The following is a 22,174-nucleotide window of genomic DNA, read 5'->3' as shown; positions in this document are numbered from 1 at the left end:
TGCATGTGGCAAGGCTCATTGGCAGTTCATTTGATTTTGATGGGCTGAACTCTTCACCAGGATTTCCAATATTGTTATAGACCTCCTGAGACTTTCCCTTCTCCTTTCAAGAAGAGAGTACATGTCTGCTGGAGGTATTAAACTCTTTGGAAATATTGCTGTACCACAATGAACAAGGGCTGTACTGGAGAGGAGGTGAACCTCCAGTGTATGAACTCTAGATAGTAAATGTGGTGGAGTATTTGGAAAGGGGATACTGAAAGTTCACTCCATTCACAAAAGGAATTCATAGCTGTGGAGATTAATACCAGCAACAACCAAAATAAATAATCTCACAGCTATAACCTGTAATCAGTTGATACATAACCTTTATATAATGCTGTAGACAGATCCACCAATCTGCTTACTCTATGTCCAGCTGTATAATCTTGAAACAAATTGCTACCTGGAGTATGGAGTTCTGAAAGCAGCAGTGGTGTTAAACCAGCAATGTTATGATCTACTTATTCTACATACCTCTGACAAAGATTGTGCCTACACATTTTGTGCCAAAAGTACGTTCTTGGATGCCATATTCAAACTTCAAAAGTTTCAGAGAATACAATTAGGCAGTGTCAAGACTTTACCTTTCTTTCCTTCCCTCTTTCCATCCTTCCCTCTCTTTCTTTTCCTATCTTTTCTCACTTTTTTTTATTTTTCTCTACCTTTCTCCCTCTCCCCTCACTCCTTCTTCTCTCTCATTCTTTCTCTTCCATGATGGCTGTAATCCTATGGTTTCACATTATTTTTGCAGCTGTATACCTACCTCTGGATGCCCTAGATCTTGTTGAGGTCTGATTCAGAGTATCCTTCCTCTTTCAATACTGATATGGTGTCAGGTTGAATTATTTCCACTCTTGCTATTTAAATTTAAACATACTGCACTGTAACAGGCCATTTTGAGCCATGTGTCCATGCCGTCCAATTTACACCCAATTAGCCTACAAACCCTGGTACATTTTGAATGGTGGGAGGAAACCAGAGCCTCAGGGAAAACCCGTACAGATGCAGGGAGAACAAACAAACTCTTTACAGACAATATGGGATTTGTACCCTGGTCCCAATCACTACACCAACTGTGCCACCACCATGTTCAGGTAAAACCTTCCCTATTTTGGGGTCAACTTTCTGTTCTCTCTTGGGTCAGTTGTTTCCCATTTTCTTTGTGTATATACAGGTATTTCATATTTTCTAACAACATAGAAGAAGAACAGTTTGGCCTAGCAAGTATACTGGTTCTTAGAGCATTCCCACTAGCCCACTTATTTCCCTGCAACACTTATCAATTTCCCTTTCCACCCCTGTCACATACCAACTCAAGAAGTCATTTACAGAAGCATGACTTTGTGATGTGGAGGAAACTTTAGGCTGAGGGGAAATCTACTCTGCAATAAAGGGAATGTCTGCACACATTACTGTTTCACTGTGGCATCCTTTGTGTCTCCACCATGCATGAATACTTGCTTTAAGGAAGGATTTAAAAAAAAACCTCTACATTTGGACATCTTTATTGGCAGTATCTTGCCAAGCACAGGGCTGTCATTTACACATTTTAACTGCCCTTCTAAATTGTTGTCAGTTCCTCCAGTTGGGGCTTTCTGTCATTTGTCTAACGACAGTAAAACCCCTGGTATCCATATTTCAAGCAACTGGCAACCTTGACCAACTAGCAAAAAATATTGAAGAAAATAAATTTAAAAAATTAAAATAAATAAGAATAAAATAATAGGTAAAAATTACATAGATGTAAAATTGTAAAAGTAAATGAAGGAAAACTTTGGTGAAGATGGAGCAATAGGTTGTGCTTTGTTTGTAACAGCTGTTTGAATAAAGTTGTGTTTGAATAAAATGGCGCCACCCAGGATGAAGAGCTGTTTGATGCCCCTCACTGTTGAGGTGACTTTCTTAAAGTGTCTCCTTATCCCTGCTTAGTAAGAGTTGCCCAGTCAGAGGCTTTATCTATAAACTTGGGGGGAGGAGGGAGGTAACTGTTTGGTCTTTTGGGTGGCTTTGTGGAGGGGAGGAACCTGCAGATGCAGTTAAATATTTTCAAAGAATGTGACTGAAAATAAAGTAAAATGCTTTAATATTCATGCCAGTGAAGTTTATTCAGTGTAAGTACAGTATAGTATTTTTGTATTTTGTTATTAAACTGTTTACTGTATTGTTAATGCAGATGCATTAGTCGGGCATTGTAAGAGTAGGTCTCAAGCAACCAGAAAATACATTTATCTGGCATCTACCAATCCCCATAGATAATGGACATCAGGACTTTTACTGTAGTCAGTCATTCTGCTGTCTCTCCTCTGCCTCAGAATTTTCAACAAAGCAGTCATGTAATTCACCTTCAGTGTATAGTAATTGGGATGCTACCAAATTGTAAGTATTTGGACATGAAAAGTGTATCGAGTCCTGAGTAATAGTTTGGAATACGCTGAAAGGGTCAGGGTTACAGCCCCTGTGGCTGTTGAGGAAAATAATGTGGGATTTGGATTGTATCGGGACAATGGATGTTTTAACTAGAACAATGGTTTTCAATCTTTTTTTACACTCACAGACCTACCTTAAGTATTCCTTGACGTAAACTGTAGACACCTATATTGAATCCACAGACCAGCAGGCGGGGGCATTTCTGGCAAGCTTGAGTCCCTTCCCAAACCACCAATGGGACTTTGGTTTTGATAGTTTTATTTTCAAATTTTGGGGTTTTTTTGTTGTTAAATTTACAACCTTGTTTTACATATTACTTGTTTATTACAAATGATACATCATCCCAAATAATGGGATGACTATGAAATTTAAACTTTGAAAATAGGGGTTGATCACTTCTTGCTGGTAAGCAACTAATTAAAGATGTAGAATGGCAGAATATAATTAAAGGTCTGCATATGCACCATTTTTCCCCACATCCAAATATTTGGGAGAGCATTTAACATCGGATGGAATGAAGTGAAGTATATTTGATTTGCTGTGGTGCATTTTACTCTAGAGGCTAGTTTCATCTTTATCTTTTCATAGCTTCATTGGTCTTTACACTTAAATTTCATTGTTTCATACAATAATTTAAAAATTTTTTAAATTAGAAGCATGGAGTTCAGTAACAACGAAATTGTGAGAGCCACATCTGAGACATTGCCTTCAATTCTACACTCCACATTTTCGAAGAGGCCTTGGCAAGAGTAGAGCAGGGAGCTCTCCGGATGAGGGACATCAATTACATAGATTACATGAAGCTGGCATTTTTAAAAACATAGTAGGTTGAGAATGGGATCTCATAGAGATATTTAAATCATGAAAGACTTAGACATTAGTTTGAGAGTGCCTGTTATGCATTGACAGATGAGTTAAGAAGCATGAAAGAGAATTAAGTTGAATGAAAAATGTGGGATATTTTCCTGCAACAAATGGCAGGATATAGAATAGAGACCGAATCAAGACAGATTGAATTGTGGTCTTTAAAACGAGCTGGTTATAAGCTCAGAAGGGATTATTCAGTATGGGGCTAGGGTTTTGGTACAAGATTCATCAGGATCTGGCATGGGCTCAGTGTGCTGAATAGCTTGCTTCTGTGTGGCACTTGTTTTTGTGATGTACTGATTCTGTGATTTAATATCTTAAATTATTATTTGTGCTACCTATTTTAAATGCATTCACCATTATTTGTAAATTGTATTGAAAATTAATTTAGGAGGCCAGCTAAGTATTTCCTTCTGAATGTGGGGAGGAAATTTTCTCCTGTGTGCCACATATTTTTCAATGAAAAATGGAAGCAGTAAATTTCATCAAGAAATTTTGTAATAGTTCAGTTAAGGAAAGGTTTAAACACTTATTTATTAAGGAATACCAGACAAAGACTTTTCATGAACAGAGATTAGGAGGACTGAGGTTTAAGAAGAATCAGTTTACATAATTTTTCTTACCTGGTGCCATGTAGAAATAAAAGGTAGTGTTTCCATTATTGTCATGTAATACTACATTTACAATGTAACACACATGAAATTCTTTAACTTTTGTCTGCCATATGATATAGCAAGAATTATCCTCACTGTAGCAATGAACTTGGATTGGAGTGGGTTCTAAATAAACATTAATGTTCTTAACAAAAGTTAAGTGACAGCTATTACTTTGTATCAAACTTTTGTGTTCTGATATAGAATGTAATATTTTTTTGCAGAAAGCAATATTTTTTTCTATATGTGATCTACTTGAGGTGTGCACAGTAATGGAAACAGAAAATATGAATTTGGGTATGTGGTTTTCCAAGTCTTCATCACTAGAGTTGTTCTCACATTATCTCAGCCTAATGTCATCTAATAGATTGCTTTGATTAATTAAAATGTCTGTTGTCATAGGACCTGATTGGTCCATGAACCATAGTTGGCGCTAACAAATTAAGGTTCCTTTATTGTTTTGGAATAAAATGGGATGAATTCAATTTAGATAATATTTTCTAACATTCATTTACTGAGAATGACGTTCTTTCTCAAAGATGAAAGGAGTCTTGGTTGACAGGATTGAGGTGTAGGAGTTCTCACATGAAGAGAGTGTATCTTGCGTTAACCTGTGATCTGTGTTCTTGTTAAACACTCACTCTCTCGGTGGATCAATGCATACAGGACTCGCATCCTTGGTCGAGTTGAATAAGGCTCCATTCAAGAAGCCATAACAGATTAAATTTTATTGTTTGAAAAATAACATATAAATAAGCAAAATTTCTTGTAAGGAAATATCAATTTCTGTCTAACATTTTATGGCAAGTTCAACCATATAACTTTAAGATAAATAATAAAAGGAGAATATGGAACAAAAAGGATGAGAGCTGAATTCTAGTAGGATACCAAAAGGCCCTTTTAACTTGGAGCAGACAGTACTTGGAAAAATACCTTTTTTTAAAAAAAAGTTCCCAAAGGCTTTTGACAAGGTGCCACATAAGAAGCATTACATTATTTAACAATAAAAGTGTTGAAGAAAGTGTGTTAGCATGGATTAAAACTAGCCATTTCAAAGATGTATATGTTAATATCTTAATTGGTCACATGGGTGTATTTGGGCAGTGTGGGCCATAAGGGTCTGTTCCTGTACTATATCTCTCAATTTAAAAATGTTAAACTTAGAATTTAAATTTACATTTTTAAATTTAAATTAGACATACAGCACTGTATCAGGCAAATTCGGCCCTACGAGTCTGTGCTGCCAAAATTACACCCCATTAACCTACACCCCGGTACATTTTTGAAGGGTGAGAGGTAACCAGAGCCCCCAGAGAAAGTACAAGCTCCACACAGACAGTGTGGGATTTGAACCCAATAAATAAGGATCTTTCAGGCTGCATGGATGTAACTGATGGACTACTCCAGGGAACTATTTGCGTTAATGACCTGGAGAAATGCAAGTCTGCTGGCTCTATGAAAATAGGTGCAAAGGCATGTTGTGATGTGGCTGTCCAAAGGAGATTCATTAAGGCTATTCATAGGATGAGATGGTTAATCTACAAAGAGAGAGTTGGCAGTTTGGGTCTCTATTCAGAATCAGAATTTATTGCCATGAACATGTGTCATGATATTCATTGTTTTACGACAGCATTACAGGTGCAAAGTTGCTCTAAATTACATTTTTTAAATAAATAAATTAGTGCAATAGAAGAGAAAACGTGAGGTAGCCACGTGTGGTTCACTGTCTATTCAGAAATCTGATGGTGGAGGGGAAGAAGCTGTTTTTGTAATGTTGGGTGTTCACCATCAGGAGCCTGATGGTGGCAATGAGAATAGGGCATGGCCAGGGCGATGAAGGCACTGTAGATGTCCTTAGTAGAGTGAAGACTAATGCCTTTTCCTGTCCTGTCTTGTGCTTTGGCTCCTCCACACCAGACAGTGATACAACCAGTCAGAGTGCTCTCCACTGTACACGTGTAGAAATTTACAAGAGTCCTTGATGATCTATCAAATCTCCTAAAACTCTTCATGAGTTGCTGGTGAGCCTTCTCTATGATTGCATCAACATGGAGGCCCCAGGATAGATCCTCAGAGATGATAACACCCAGGAATTTTAAGTTCTTTATCCTTTCCACTGTTGACCCCTTGATGAGCATTGGTTTGTGTTCTCCTGGTTTCCCCTTCCTGAAGTCCACAATTAGTCCCTTCATTTTGCTAATGTTGAGTGCAAGGTGGTTGTTGTGACACCACTCAACTAGCTGATCTAATCTTGTTCCTGAACAATTTCCTCATTGCTGTCTGTGATTCTGCTCACAACTGTGGTGTCATCAGCAGATTTGTAGATGGTATTTGAATTGTGCCCAGAGCACAGTTATGGGTGTAGAGAGAATAGAGCAGTGGGCTAAGCCTGCATCTCTGACGTGCACCTGTGTTGATTGTCAATGAGGAGGAGTCATTACTGATTCACACTGACTAGTTTTCTGATGAGAAAGTCAAGGGAGGTGCAGAGGTCCAGGTTTGGAAGTTTGCTGACCAGTACTGAGGGGTTGATGATGTTGAAAGCTGAGCTGTAATTGATAAAAAGCAACTTGATGTATGTGTTGGAGTTTTGTTGAAACAATACGATCCTAAGGAGCCTGACAAAATAGATGTTGAGATATCCTCATTTGAGTGAGAGTCATGAATAGGAGTGGGGGGTGGGGGGAGGGAGGGTATAATTACAAAATAAAGAACCAATAATTTAACAGTGAAATGCATAGACATTTCTTCTCTGGAGTACTCTTCACCCAAAAGCAGTGATGGCTGGGTCATTGCATATATTTAACTTGAAGATGGATAAATATTTGAAAGATCGAGGAACTGAGGGTCATGGGGAACTGGCATTGAAGAGGAGTGGAGGACAGTATTGATTAGCCATGATCATATTGAATGATGCACAGGTCCGAGGGGCTGATGGCCTTGTTTGGTTCCTCTTTTCTTGCATTTTGTACCAGCTTTAAGGATTCCAAGTTTGGAATAGCTGCTACTGGGTTCAGAATAGATTCAAACCCATAGTCCAGTGATGGTCAATCTTCATCACTAGTTTGCAAAGGAAAGATTTAATGTAACACACTCAAATTTTTTTCTGGATCATAAACAAAGGGTCGTTTTGTTGGAAGGTCTTCTTCACCTCGTACCTCATTTTTAATGGCCCCTAGTGGTCATTCAATATGTGAAGAGTCATGAGTTTGGATGATTTGGAAATTGAGAAAATCAATTTTGTACAATTGCTGAATATGCTCCCAGTATCTGTGCAATTAATGGGTCCAAATTTGTATAAATATTAAACAAATGCCTGAACTGCCTTGCATTTTAAAGTATCAATATTTTTATACAAAAGATGTGCAACATAGATTAAGGGATGTTTCATACTATATCTATTCATTTATTTTTTTGTGGATTAAATACTGTACAATATTTGTATAATCATCAATACTGTTATGAGCCCAGAGGACCCCAAAACCCAGCAGCAATAGATATTCACCAAGACAAATGGTTACTTAAACAAAAGTTGTTTTTAATTATCTTTAAAAATGAAAACATGATCACACTTTTAACTTATCACCATTAACTTAACTAATCTAACTTAACCCCCTTCTAATTCTAAGCGCACATGTATGTAATATGTGTGTAAGTTCAGAGAAGTTCTTTGATTCACAGTCCAATTTCATTTCTCATTCCTCCAAATGCACTGGTTGCAGACAATTCTTATACTGTGCACCGAATTTAACATTTATGAAGTTCACTAGGCTTTGGTACTTGAAAGGTAAATGGTTACCACTCAGAAAGGTTCTTGTCGGTTTTCAGAGAGAGATTTGTTGTTGCTGGACACCCACAACTGATTCCTTGTAACCAGCCACTTCCGTGTCTTGCTGAAGAAACTTGCCCCATCAGGGTTTTCCAGATGATAACCTCTTTCTTTCAGGTCAATTCAGAGTTCCTTTTTGTTTCTCTTATTTCAAGTGAAACATTAGGCAGCCAATCCTCTCCTCTTGCATGAACCACAAGGGCTTTGACCAGGCTTAAATAAGCACTCACAACCTGACTTCCTATGGGGTTTTCCACAAGCTTGCCAGCTTGTCCTGTTCCAGTCCTTGCTGCTGACTCACACCCATCTTCCTAATGGGGTTTTCCACAAGCTTGCCAGCTTGTCCTGTTCCAGTCCCTGCTGCTGACTGTAGCACTGCAGAACTAAATTTTCTCTCTCTCTGAGAAAAAGCCTGTTTGACTCTCTCTGCTTTCAAAACCACATGACCCTCTTAGAACAGCAAGCTCCACTCCAGACAGCCTGCGGCTCCGATGAGTTATTTTATCTATTGCCTTTTTGTAAACAACAATTCATTAGTGAACTCTCTTGGGCACTCTCCAAAGCTTTTTCAAAGTCTCTTGGAGCCAGACTGTTTAGCATGAGCAGAGCTCCAATATTTTAAATCTGTTTTAAAATGTTTGTATGTGACCTACACTAAAAATACCTGCCCCAATTTACCTCCCAAAAACGTATCTATAATCTGTCACAATACCATGTAATAGTCAACCCTGCCCACTTTTTTGGCCTACAAGTTGGGTGTTTTTATATGACCCATGTAAAAGTCGACCACCCGCGCATTTGAGCTCCCGATACCCTGGCCGTCCACCCACTGGAGCTCCTGACACCCTGGCTGTCCGCCCACCAGAGTTCCCGATGCCCTCGCTGCCCAACCATCCAAGCTCCTGACAGTGGACCCTTGCCCCGGAAGCCTGTCCATCAGAGTTCCCAATGCCCTGGCCGCCTGTCCATCCAAGCTCCTGATTGTGGATCCTCACCCCAGCCACCCGGCCATTCAGATTCATCACCCCCCACTCCAGCCACTGGCCCATCCAAGCCCCAATCGTGGACTTCTCACCGGATCCAGGCCATCTGAGCTCCCGACACCTTGAACAATGCAGGAGCTTACTGAAGTCAAAAGTTTGACATGTGACACCCTTTTGTTGGCCCAAAAGTGGTCCAAAAAATTTGATGATTATACAAGTATCTACGGTAGATCTTGAATTCTGGATCCCTGGATTCCAAAATAAGAAGTGACTTATTGAAATCCTGGTTATTCTCATAAGGTAAGCATAAGTGGCACAATAAATTACTTTTTTTAAAAAAGTGGCACGTGAATTTGATAGCTGTTTTGAATAGTTAGGAGCAATGTGTTTGGAGCAAAAAGAAAAATCAGAATTGCTTCAGCTCTGGCACTGTCCTGGTGGGAGTACAATCAAGGAGTGGAATAAACTGACACACTCCATAAGTGGGGGAGAGAAGTATTCACTCAGCAAAGAACCAGCAAACAAATTTGGAGAACTGAAATTTTATAATGATTTTGTCATTTTGGCTAGAAGATGATCTGTCCTATTGAGAGTACAGTTGTATGAATTTTTCTGGTCTTATAGGAATGCCTGGCAATGGTTCTTATGTTGCTGTTTAGAAAATCTCACGACTACACACTGAATACAAGGGAGCTGATTCCCACTAACAATGCAGAATTATTCCATGCAAAATCTCCTGTGAAATTATTTGTTTGTGGAATTTGTTATTTGAGTCTGCACTTCATTGAGAATGGAAAGCCATAATAGCATACCAAGGCTCGTGTGCCACATGTGGCTCTTTGACGTGCTATGTGTGGCTCACAGAAATATGCTAGCTGATGGCCTGACTGCCCTCCCATCTGAGCTCCCAACACCCCAGCTGCCCACCATCCAAGCTCCTGATGCTCCAGCTATCCTCCCATCCGAGATCCCGATACCCCAGCCACCCGCCCAACCGATATCTTGTCACCCCGCTCACCCATTTGAGCTCCCAACACCCAAATGCTCTTATGAAATTGACAATTTCAAGGAAGATTTCATACGCTTAAATGGGAAGACCCACTGACAGTTCTCACTGGTATCTTTAACATCTCCTTGAGTAGCACTGTTTGGTGACGGCTTTGAAACAGTGGGACATTGTCCCTATTCCAAAGAAGCCGTCTGTGTCCTACCGCAACCATTACCACCCTGTCGCACTCACATCCATCATCATGAAGTGCTTCGAGAGGCTCGTCATGGGGCACATCAAGCACCTGCTGCACCCGTCACTAGACCCCTTGCAGTTTGCATATCCAACCACTCCATGGATGATGCTATTGCCACCGCCCTCCATCTAGCTCTCACCCACCTGGGAAAATAAAGATTCATATGTTTATTGACTTCACTTCGGCATTCAACATGATCATACCTCAGTACCTGATAAGAAAAATGGGCCTGCTGGGTCTAAACATTCCCTCTGCAATTGAATTCTCGACTTCCTGATGGAGAGAACACAGGCAGTCCGGATCGGAAACGGCACCTCCAAAACTATCACACTGAGCAAGGGGGGCTCCCAGGCCTGCATGCTTAGTCCACTGCTGTTCATTCTACTGGCCCATGATTGTGCAACCAAACGCAGCTCAACCGCATCATTAAGTTCACTGACGACACAACAGTGGTGCGTCTTATCAGTAAGAACGAGGTGCCAGCATACAGAGATGAAGTGTAGATACTAATGAGCTGGTGCAGAGCAAACAACCTGTATCTGAACATTTAAAAAAACAAGAGATTGTTATCAACTTCAGGAGGACCCAGGGAGATCATGCTCCCCTGACCATTGATGGCTCTACCATTGAAGTTATCAAGAGTATCAAATTCCTTGAAGTGGACTTGTGGAGAATCTCACCTGGTCCCATAACACAAGCTCTATAGCCAAGAAAGCCCAGCAGTACCTCTGCTTCATGTGAAGGGCTGAGGAAAGTCCATCTCCCACCCTCCATCCTCACTATATTCTACAAAGGATGCACTGAGAGCATTCTGAGCAATTGTATCACTTCCTGGATTGGAAGCTGTGCCACCTCGGACTCCATGGCCCTGCAGATGATGGTGAAGTCAGCAGAAAGGACAATTAGGAACCTCTTCCTAGCATGAAGGACATCTACTACACTCGATGCAGGTGGAAACCAATAAACATTGTGAAGGATCCACACATCCTGCATATAAACTGTTCTCCTTTCTGCCATCTGACAGGAGGTACTGTTGCTCGGGGCCCTTGTGTCCAAAGTGGAAAACAGCTTTCTCCCCCAAGCTATCAGGCTCCTGAACTCCCAGTATAGATGTGGATCATGTGCCATGGACTTTCAGTGTGTATGACTGAGAACCTTAATATTTTAATGTGTTAACTGCTTTCATAATGTACATCTATGTAAATATGCTCCATGGTCCTGGAGAAACGCTATCTTATCCCACCGTGTGAGCATGGTATGAACAATAAATAAAGTTGGCTTGACATGACAGTTCAAAAAGTTTATTGAAGAACTGGAGCTTGAAGATAAACCCAGTGATGTCTCTTTTTACTGCAGTGTAACGTGGCTGTCAACCAGCAATGTCATGAGTAGGTTTGTGGATCTATTGGAGTCTTTTCTTAAAGAAAAGGTTCTATTGTCAACTGGAAAATGAGGAATGGATGCAAGAGCTAATGTTCCTTACTGATGTAATGAATCATCTACAAACTCTCAACATAGCACTCCTAAGGAAGGATAGAATTGTTTCTGAGCTTACTCAGTATTTTCAGCTCTCAGAATAAAATAAGAGATTTTAAAAGTAACATATTGTCAAGATGCTTTAGCCACTTTCACAATCTCTAAAGGAGAAGAAGTACATCCCCTGATATTGAAATAAAAGACCACAATCTGGCAGGTTTCAGAACTTGCGAAAGCTGAAGTCCTGCTTTACCTTTCTTATGAATTCATTCATGGTTGATGTGATCAATGATGGTTGTCCAATTCTTTGCGCTCTGGTTCCAGATACATCTGCTATGGAAATGGAACTAATGGAATTACAGAAGGTCTGGGGTTACTGACGAACCATAAATCCAAGTCTACAATTGAGTTCTGGAAGCAAGTTCCAGAAATGAAATATCCTGAAGTGAAGAAAATCAGTGTGCGACTCTTCTCAATTTTTAGCACAACCCACTGCTATGAATCACTGTATCTGCAATGAAGTTTATGAAGTCAAAGCTTCATCCAATCCTTACAAACCAACCTGACAGAGCTAATTCATACAGCCTTGACAACATATCAAATAAATAAATATTGCTTTGTACATATGAGAGTCTCAAATGGTTAGTGTGAGCAAGTCCTTTGGTTATTCAGCGTTTTCACTGCCCGTGGGAGGAAGCTTTTTCTCAGTTTGGTGGTGCTCACTCTGAAATTCCTATACATCTTCCCCGACGGGAGCAGCTGAAAGATGCTTTGTGCAGGGTGGAAGGGGTCTTCAATGATTTTGTGCTTCCTCCTCTGGTAGATCATGTCGATGGAGGGGGAGGGGAGGCTGACTCCAGTGATCCTCTCTGCCACTCTTGGTGCTGTGGATTGACCTCCAATCCAGTTCTCTGCAGTGACTGTACCACACTGTGATGCAGCCATCCAGGATGCTCTCAGTGGAGCTCCTATAGAAGGTTGCTGTAATGGAGGGCAGTAGCCTTGCACACTTCAGTCTTCTCAGGAAGTGTAGTCATTGTTGTGGCTTCCTGAAAAGTAAGGAGATGTTGAGAGTCCACGGTAGGTCACGAGTTAAGTGAACTTCAAGGAACTTGGTGCTGTCCGCTCTCTCTACTGTCGAGAAGTTGATATGTAGTGGAGAGTGGTTGTTCTCGGTCCTCCTGAAGTCCACGATCATCTCCTTCTTCTTGTCCATATTGAGATTCAGGTTGTTCTTCTTAGACCATTTCACGAGATTTTCCACCTCTGCTTTGTACCTTTTGATCATTGAAACTAATACAAAGTAGCAGATTAAAATTACATACATGAATAAATATTATGTATATATATTTCTTAATATTTATATATTTTTTGTAACAAACTATAAGAGTGAAAACATGCATGTAGGTATTTTTTCATGAACAATCTGAAGTTTATTGTATGTGGCTCTTAAGTTTAGCAAGTTTGGGCACCCCTGATCTATATTATTATCAGAGATAATAACAATTTTATAACTGTTAAGTGATTTTATTAAATCTAACATTTTCTGTTTAATGTAATATAGGAATTCATGTGGACGAAAATAAAAATGGGAGATGCGCTGTTTATAGTGGCTGTGCAACATTTTGTAAAAACCTTTAGATTGGTTGCTTAGAATGGTTTAAGAAAACAATTCAGACGCTACCAGATTGTCTGAGAAACTAGGTGTAGTCTACAAGTGTGCTCACATCTTGAGAGCGAATTTAAAACAAAATGTTGGCAAAAAAATTGGAAGGCTTTCTTCTCACCATTTTGTTTCCATACAATTCCAATCAGGATAGAGAGTAACTTCCTACAGAAAGAAAAATATTAAATTCACAAACTTTTTTCCTAAAAAGGTTGTGGAATTGAATATTACACTCCACGCTGACAACGAATACTGCAGCTCTCTGCGGCTCTTTCAATCTATGAAAAAAATAATTTTTATAAATCTATATATATATGTATATAAAATCTCTCTTCTGTACAGTTGAGTCCTGACAGATCTAATTGGCCTCCTAACAATGTTATGTTTGGATGAAGTTTAGTGAGTTAAAGATAAAAATATCCAATATGCAATTCCTTTGTACAAGAGGGCATTTAATCAGTTAGCAGTAACTCAGAAACAAATAGAGAAAGGATTGTAAGTGAAGTGTTCATTTTCTTTGAGACTCTGTCTACACGCAACAAAATAATAGGCTGAATTTAGAACTTAACTAAGCTAAAGAATGCTTCATCAGAAAACTCAGTTTGAAAATGTACCCCTTCAATATATAATTTGTTTGTGTTTGGACTTATTGTAAAGCATAGTTTTCAATTTAAAAAGCAGGCTTTGCATTATGTAGTGTCTAGTACAATCTCAGTGTGTCCTGAAACATCCCAGAGTCTTTGAAGTACTTCTGGTTGCAAATATAATGCTGGAAATATAACTGATTTGCTTTCATCAATGTTCTACAGAATGGAAAGGCAGCCTCTCAGAATGTGGGTTGGTAAATGAAATTCGCAGATTTAAGCCTGGCTGGTTGGGGTCCCCAGCCTTGTGAAATCTGACAGTTGAATGGAGTCCATAGAGAGAAGGTATCTATCATTACAGCCCTCTCTGTGCACCAGGAGGTACAGAAGCTTTTTTTCTGATGGACTTCCTGGCCCAAGTCCACGTGCCCATAGCTGAATATCCCTTGTTCAGAGATTAGAACTTCTCTGGGATTTGGCAGGATAGCAGAGGCTGGAATTCCCCCAACTACTGCTTGGACCAGGGCCTAGATTCTCTAACCAGATTAAAGAGTACACCCTAACCCCATCACAGTTTGAGATCCCCTCAAGATCTTAAAATCCCATGGGATCAGACTCCTGCCATCAGGTTAATGATCAGACATCCTGCTGCTACTCTATGGTTTTATACACAGACAAAGCAGAATCCCAATGATAGCTGTGGAATTAAAAGATCCATTTGATGTGGGGAAATCCTTCATCTGACAGGCAATTCCACCACCTACCAAACTTCTTTAAGATAAAATTCAAGTGGGCGGCACGGTTGGCATAGCGGTGAGTGCAACACCTTTACAGTGCCAGCGATCGGGACCAGGGTTCGAATCTCACACTCTCTGTAAGGAATTTGTATGTTCTCCCCATGTCTGCATGGGTTTACCCTGGGCGTTTCAGTTTCCTCCCACCATTTGAAATGTACCGGGGTGTGGGTTAATTTGGCGGCACAGACCTTTGGGCCAAAACAGCCTGTTAGCATGCCGTATGTCTAAGTTTTTTTTAAAAATGAAGAAGCACCCTAGTGCTCAAAACTCCCTTAGTAATGATGAGCCTGATGAACAATAATGTATGAAAGGAATTCAAAGATGGTTGAGTATTTATCATTTTCCTCCGACAATGATAATAAAGTATACTTGCCAGAAGATAGCAGCCTATGTCTGTACCAGGCCCAGCACCTCTAAACACATAGGAATCTGAAGCCAAGCACAATCTGCTGGAGGAAATCAATCAGTCAAGCAGCAGCATTAGTAAAAGAAAAAGAATGTTTTGAGCTTAAGCTCTTTAGTGTCCTTGGGTGAGACAAGGGATTGGCCAATCAAGCAGAGGTGGAATATGACAGACAGACAGGCAGAAGAGTGGGAGATGCCACACAAAGGGAGAGAGACGCAAGGGAAGCAAATGGGTCCGATGGAGGAAGATGAGCCAAACAGGGTGGACTGGGTGATTACAAGACAAAGGTATTTGCTGAGTTCTTCCAGCAAACAGTTTGCTTCCATTACTTAGGAATGCAGAATTGACACCAGCCTGGTGGCAATATAAGACAACCCACCAATATCACTTGACAGTTAGTTAGCTTACAATACCTGGTCCAAAACAACAGCAGTGACTTGGTTGGCCAGACTAGGATCTCTCACTCATAAATTTACTCAAAAATTATGAATACTTATGTTTGATTATGGCCTATCTAGTTTATGATCCATCCTGACTATTAGCATATTTTGGGGAAACCCCCAAGAAGTGTCTGTCTATAATATTTAAAATAAGTCAGGAAATCTTCCAAGTAAGTAAACCTAATCTGCCTGGCCACCACAATGGTTCAATCCTGACCTCCAGTGCTGTCTGTGTGCGGTTTGGAAATTCTCCCTGCAATTGGGCGCGTTTCCTTTGGGTCCCAAAAGTGTGTAGGTTGGTAAGTTAATTTGCCACTAAGTTCTTCCAACTGTAGGTGCATAGCACAATCTGGAGGTAAGAGAATAAAATGTTAGAACTGGGTGTTTTATGCTTGATATGGTGTTGGCTGAGATCTTCATATCTTGTGTATTGTTAGTGGAGATTAAAGTAGGGTAGACTGTAAGGTGAATTTCTAACTTAAATCAGTCCTGTTGGGAACATTAGATTACATTTCTGGCCCACAATATTTGTTCTATTAGAGAAAAAAAATTAGATATTTAAAGTGTAGATTCTGGGCAAAAATGGAAATGATGAAGGATACCCAACAGCTGTGGTTGGCTTTATTGAAGTAACAAATTTTATTGAAGTGACAAAACCAAATCTGGTGCAAAACTTCACTCCTAGATTAACTATGTCTGATTTGACCACCAGAATAAGGAAGGGAAATTGCACACCCCCGTGTCCCTTGATAATCCTTTACGATCAGCATTTGAGGATGATGTGCGAACAGTGAATCCGAGGAAAGTATCCAGTCCATACAGTACTTGGTTGAGCACTGAAAGGTGGTGCTGACCAACTTACCAAGTTATTCATGAATATTTTCAACATCTCATTCCGGCAGGGTGTGGTACCCACCTGTTTCAAACAGGCCTCAATTGTACCTGTGCCCAAGAAGAGTGTTGTAACCTGGCCAAATGACTACTGACCAATGGCACTCACATCCACAATGATGAAATGTTTTGAGAGGCTGGTGTTGAAGCATATCAGTTCCAGTTTGAGCAGAGAACATGGATCCATTCCAAACTGCTTACCGCAGCAACAGGTCTATGGGAGATGCTACCTCACTGGCTCTACACAAATCCGTAGAACACTTGGACAGCAAAGATGCATACATCAGGATGCTCTCTATCAACTACAGTTCAACCTTCAGCACTATTATCCCCTCAAAACTAATCAATAAACTGCAAGACCTGGGCCTTAATACTGTGTAATTGGATCCTGGAATTCCTCACCTCCAGGCCATGATTAGTGAGAATTGGTATGAACATCTCCACAATCTCCATTAGTACCAGAGAACCCCAGGGCTACATTCTTTGCTCCTTACTCTACTCACTTTACACCGATGACTGTATGGCTCGGAACAATGATAACACCTACAAATTTGCTGGAAATATCTCGGTAGTGAGCTGTATAAAAGGGGGTAATGAGTCAGCATACAGAAGTAAGATTGAAATCTTGGCTGAATGGTGTGCTAACAACAATCTTGCACTCAATGGCACCTCAATAATGGAGCTGATTGTAGATTTAGGATTCCTAAAACCAGAGGTGTATGATCATTGAGGGATCAGAGGTGAAGAGGGTGAATAATTTTAAATTCTTGAGTGTCACCATCTCAGAGGACCTTTCCTGGACCCAACATACAAACATCTATGCCTCTACTTTCTCAGGAGTTTGTGAAGGTGTGGTGTGACATCACAAACCTTGGAAAGTGTGGTTACTGGCTGCAACATGGCCTGGTATGGGGGAACCAATAACTCTGAGTGGAAATCCCTGCAAAAGGTATTGGGCACAGTCCAGCACATCACAGGTAAATCTCTCCTCACCATTGAGAAAATCTATATAGAATGTTTCTGTCAGAGAGCACCAGCAGTCATCAAGGATCCACACCACCCAGGATCCACACTGCTCTCACTGCTGCCATCAGGAAAGAGGTCTAGGTGCCACAAGACTAGTACCACTAGGTTCAGGAATAGTTGCCACCCCTCCACCATCAGACTCCAGAACTTCAAACTCAATCAGGGACTTCTTTAAGGACTCTTAACTTGTCATTGAATATTTACTTTCTGTATTGCAGTTTGTTTTCACTTCTTGTTTACATTTCTCTCTTTTGTATACACTACTTACTGTATTTTTTTCTTGAATACAGGTTTTTTTGCACTATTGATAAGTAGAAATTCTGCCTGGCCCGCATTCTGACAATTGATTTGAACTTTGAACAACAGTTGGATTAGTATATCATATCTAACATAAAACATCAAGCATTCTATTGAGACACAATCAAATTACATAGTGACAAATGCAATCTTAGGTCAAAGATTGGTGCTTTTAATCACAACCAGAAAGGGGGTGAAGCATAAGAGGAAATTTAAGAAGGGAATTCCAAAGTATGAGACATCAAAGATCAGAATTCAGTGGGAGGGGAGATGAAAGAAACTATATCAGTATTCAGCACACTTGCTGAATTCTTTCATTGCTCAAAAAAAATGAGAACAGATTAAAATAACTGCTCGACCCAGCTGAAAGTCAAGGTATATAAATTTTAAACAGGATCTGGATAGAGAACCTGGTTCGTCCAATGCCCAAAACCTTGGAATTTGTAAAACTCCCCCAGTTAGATAAAATCATTCTGTAATTAAAAAAAATGAAATTTTCCATGACCGTTTATTAATTTTTCAATTCATTATGTGGAATTAGTTTTAAAATATGTTTGCCTGTAATTCAGATGTTTTTATTATTTCTGTGGAATTTGGCTTTGCTTGCAAGACTGGCCCTTATTGCCCATTCCAAGCATTGTATCCAATTACTCATAAGCTCAGCAAATTTAGCTAGCTCATAGCTTGCTAACAGATAGGGGTGTTTCATTAGGCAGTTAAGAGACAACCAAATTGCTACAGGGCTGGTATTCTATTCTAAAATGCAGTGTAAAAACACGTTAGACCAAGTTTTAATCTTCTGTAGCTTGTATCTGCCTTTGGCTATTTTTTTTCCTACTTCTGCATCAATGCAGTTATGTTTTTCTTTATCACTTCAGGGAACAGTTGTCAATCAAACTAATATGAGATTGGCTGATCTGTCTGTACCATTGCACGATTTCATTGACTGAACTTTTTCTTGACTGTTACTGTAAATATTTATTATCTATTTATCTTATGTATTCTGTATGCTGTCTTAACCTCCTTATCTATTGCATTGTGGCTTTCAAGAAACAAGGTACACCAAATACTGTTCCTCGGTATTTCTCAGTGTTCAACTATTCATATCTTAGCCTTATTGGTCCTCCTAAAATACATTATCTCACACTTTGCAGGATTAAATTTCATCTGCCATCACTCTTACCATTTCATCAATATTGTTCTAACACCAAAGACTTCGCTCCTCACTATCAGAAATACCATTAATTTTCATGTCATCACTAAACTTGCCAATTATGCACAAGTGTGTGCATACACACATACTGTATCGTGTGATCGTGTGTACTTGGTGTGTCTCAAACAGCATTACCCCCAGAACTGATCCCTACCGAGTATCACAAAAACATAATTGCTTCTTTGTATCCTTATGAGGATGCAAATTTAGTGGGATGGATTGACCTCCATTTCATCTGAAAAGCAGCTTCACCAACAACATAGCACTTTCTCAGTATTGCAATTGTAAATTATGTGATCAAAATCTCTAGAAATGGGCTTGAACATATGATGGATTGAAAGACGGGACATCTGCCAACTGAATCATGGCCAAGACCTCCGAGCATGCATTTCAGGCAGTTCAGAGAAGTTTCATTAGTTTGATTCCTGGAATGAAGGGACTGCCTTTTGAAGTATGGTTGAGCAGGTTGGATCGATATTCATTGAAGTTTTGAAAAATGAGAGGTGAATCATTTCAGTGTTTTGGACAGAATTTGATAGGGTAGATAACGTGCTGTTTTCTCTCATGATGGAATCTAAAACAAGCAGGTCATAATTTCAGATTAGGGGTTGCCTTTTAAAATTCAGATGAGAGAGTTTTTTTTCCCCCTCCAAGGGTCATGAGTCTTTGAACTTCTCGATCTGAGGAAGACATGGAAGTTGAGCCATTAAAAGTTTTCAAGGCTGAGAATCGATGGTTATAGAGAACAGACAGAAAATAGGAATTTAGCCATATTCTTTTTGAGTGGCAGAGCAAGTTTGAGGGATTGCATGGTCAACACCTACTTCATTTTCTTATGTTCCTACACATAAAAAAAATGACCAGGAATCTTAAATCATATCCAAGGTTGGGAAAGAGAAACCAGTTCACTATTCTCCAGCTCTTGTGGTCCATTAAGCCTCTTGAACTATTCAAATACATCTTTGTTAATGTCTTTATCAATCCAAATATATTCCTTAATACCCTTAATTTAATTAAGCTTCGAAGGCATCAATTACTTCAAATTCCACAATATTTTGAGAGAGAGAGAGAGAGAGAGAGAGAGAGAGAGAGAGAGAGAGAGAGAGAGAGAGAGAGAGAGAGAGAGAGAGAGAGAGAGAGAGAGAGAGAGAGAGAGAGAGAGAGAGAGAGAGAGAGAGAGAGAGAGAGAGAGAGAGAGAGAGAGAGAGAGAGAGAGAGAGAGAGAGAGAGTATTGTGATTTTATGCCTAAGGCCTGATTTGAGAAGTATATTATACAGAATGGAAATGGTCTTCAGCACACTGTCCATGCTAACCATTCAGCATTAATTTTACATTAATCTTACATATTTCCCATTTAATTCTCCACACATTCCCATCAACTCCCCCAAATTCTACCACTCTAAGTAGAGTTCTTCTTCTTTCTTCTTTGGCTTGGCTTCGCGGATGAAGATTTATGGAGGGGGTAAAAGTCCACGTCAGCTGCAGGCTCGTTTGTGGCTGACAAGTCCGATGCGGGACAGGCAGACACGGTTGCAGCGGCTGCAGGGGAAAATTGGTTGAGTAGAGTTCTATCCATTGGCCAATTAATTTAATCCACCACATATCTTTGGAATGTTGGAGGTAACAGGAGCAATCCTTACAATCATAGCGAGAAGCTCCATACATCCTGCATCAGAGGTCAGGATTGAACCCAGGTTGCTGGAACTATGGTGCAGCATTTCTACAATCTGCCACCTTTGTTCTCAGATCCCCCATGAATGGCATTGTTTATCTATTTTTAATTTTATATTTATTTTTACCCTCTTAAGAACACAGATAATTTCTGTTTTTGTTTCTAATGCTAGAGTTTGGAATAAATCAAAAGGAATAAGTTGAGTGTGTGATGGGATCGTTACAAGTGCCAGAATAATGCTAAACTGTAGTTATTCCGAAATGTAGAGTAATAGTTAATTAATTATATGATAGACATCTATAATTAAACTCCAAACATGCTTCTTGTGTGTTAAACAATGGTCAAATAAATCAAGTTACACTTCATCTGTTTTTAACAGTCACCAAAGGGCTCGAATATTTGACTTTAAACTACTGTAGTGATCCAGGGAAAGTCCTCAAACAGATTCAGGTTTTAGTCTGTTTCCATAGTGCACATATTACATACCATTAAAGTTATTATAATTTTCAATAAATACAAGGAGAATTGGTTTATTCAGATTTACAGCAGACAAAAATAATTTTTGAACCATAATTCAAATTTTGATGAAAACATGAAAATACATTCTCATAGACTGAGTACTTCAAAAAGTCAAATCAACACCAGATAAATAGTAGATGAACACTGTAATATAAACAATGACATACTCATTTCCATTTTCCACTGCTTTTGGACAATGATAACGAACTGCTTGTTAGTTTTGTTTATCAGCAATTTTCTCCTTCCTGTTGTATTCTCATAGGAAGCAAATATTTTTTCAAGGGCTTGACCCATTATGGATTTCATTCTTAATTGTACATGCAGATTAATGTCTACTGCTGAACAATTATTGTATACATTTTACACTCTTTTCTGTTCTCAAACCTTTTGTTTGAATATTTTGATTTGGAAATCAGCCTTAGCCCTGTGGCAGCAAACTTGCTTCTGTGTCTGAAAGTCAGTAAACATTATGAAATATTTATGTGAGTTGAGTAAAGAATGTAATGTCAACCAAGAGGCAAGAATAGACTGTGACTACATTTGCTCAAATTGAGGGATTGTTTAATAAATTCTCTCGAGGCGTCACAGATAAAGAGAGTGTACAAAACAAATTGCCAATCCCATTTTGAAACATTTATCATAAGACCAATAAATGAACCTTGTGTAAATTATGTGCAAAATTGTTGGTTAAATGACTGAATTCAATGAATCATCTATTAGCTACAGAGTACAGGAAGTTAAGGAAGGAAATAAATAATTTTTATGCCGACTAGAAGAGCAGGAACTTTGGGTCAGGCATTTAACAAATATTTCATCTATCTCCTCAGGCAGCTGAGAAAGACCATGCGAGGCTACTAAAGGAAAAGCAGGTTAGTTCTCCTGGTGTCCTGGCGAGCAAATATCTCTCAAATTTACATGTAAAACAGATAAACATGAATAGTCATTTTTTTGTTGTGGGTGAGTTGGCATCTGTAACAACAATGACTAGACTTCAACAGGGGAGTGATGAATTTTATCATGGAATGAGCATCATTCTGAGATGAGATGGGAGACCGAGTGAGAGAAAACATCAATGGACTGAATTCAGCAATGGTTGGTTACATTGGATTTACGAAACAAATAACCTCAAAAACAGTTCCAC

At 39.5% G+C, this 22,174-nt stretch overlaps 1 protein-coding gene and 1 long non-coding RNA gene across 21 annotated transcripts in view; one reads left to right on the top strand and one right to left on the bottom strand.

Moving 5' to 3' along the window:
* The window catches only part of LOC138738811 (rho GTPase-activating protein 6-like), a 564,699-nt gene that overhangs the window by 45,503 nt on the left and 497,022 nt on the right, over nucleotides 1–22,174 (top strand). For 13 of the 19 annotated variants that reach the window (XM_069889771.1, XM_069889774.1, XM_069889791.1 and 10 more), the window contains one exon: nucleotides 21,861–21,902. The exons of 3 other annotated variants lie outside the window; for them this stretch is intronic. The gene's annotated coding sequence lies outside the window, so the exon portion shown is untranslated. Of the gene's footprint in view, nucleotides 1–4,213; nucleotides 4,287–21,860; nucleotides 21,903–22,174 lie in introns of those variants that run through there. 3 more of the 19 variants (XM_069889778.1, XM_069889775.1, XM_069889799.1) reach the window with 2 other exon arrangements.
* The window catches only part of LOC138738815 (uncharacterized), a 92,745-nt gene that overhangs the window by 66,783 nt on the left and 3,788 nt on the right, over nucleotides 1–22,174 (bottom strand). The gene's annotated exons all lie outside the window — the stretch shown is intronic.

The sequence above is a fragment of the Narcine bancroftii genome, chromosome 7, assembly GCF_036971445.1.
Source record: "Narcine bancroftii isolate sNarBan1 chromosome 7, sNarBan1.hap1, whole genome shotgun sequence".
Taxonomy (NCBI): Eukaryota; Metazoa; Chordata; class Chondrichthyes; order Torpediniformes; family Narcinidae; genus Narcine; species Narcine bancroftii.
Note: the sequence above shows the minus strand (reverse complement) of the source record. Positions and strands in the feature narration are given on the sequence as shown.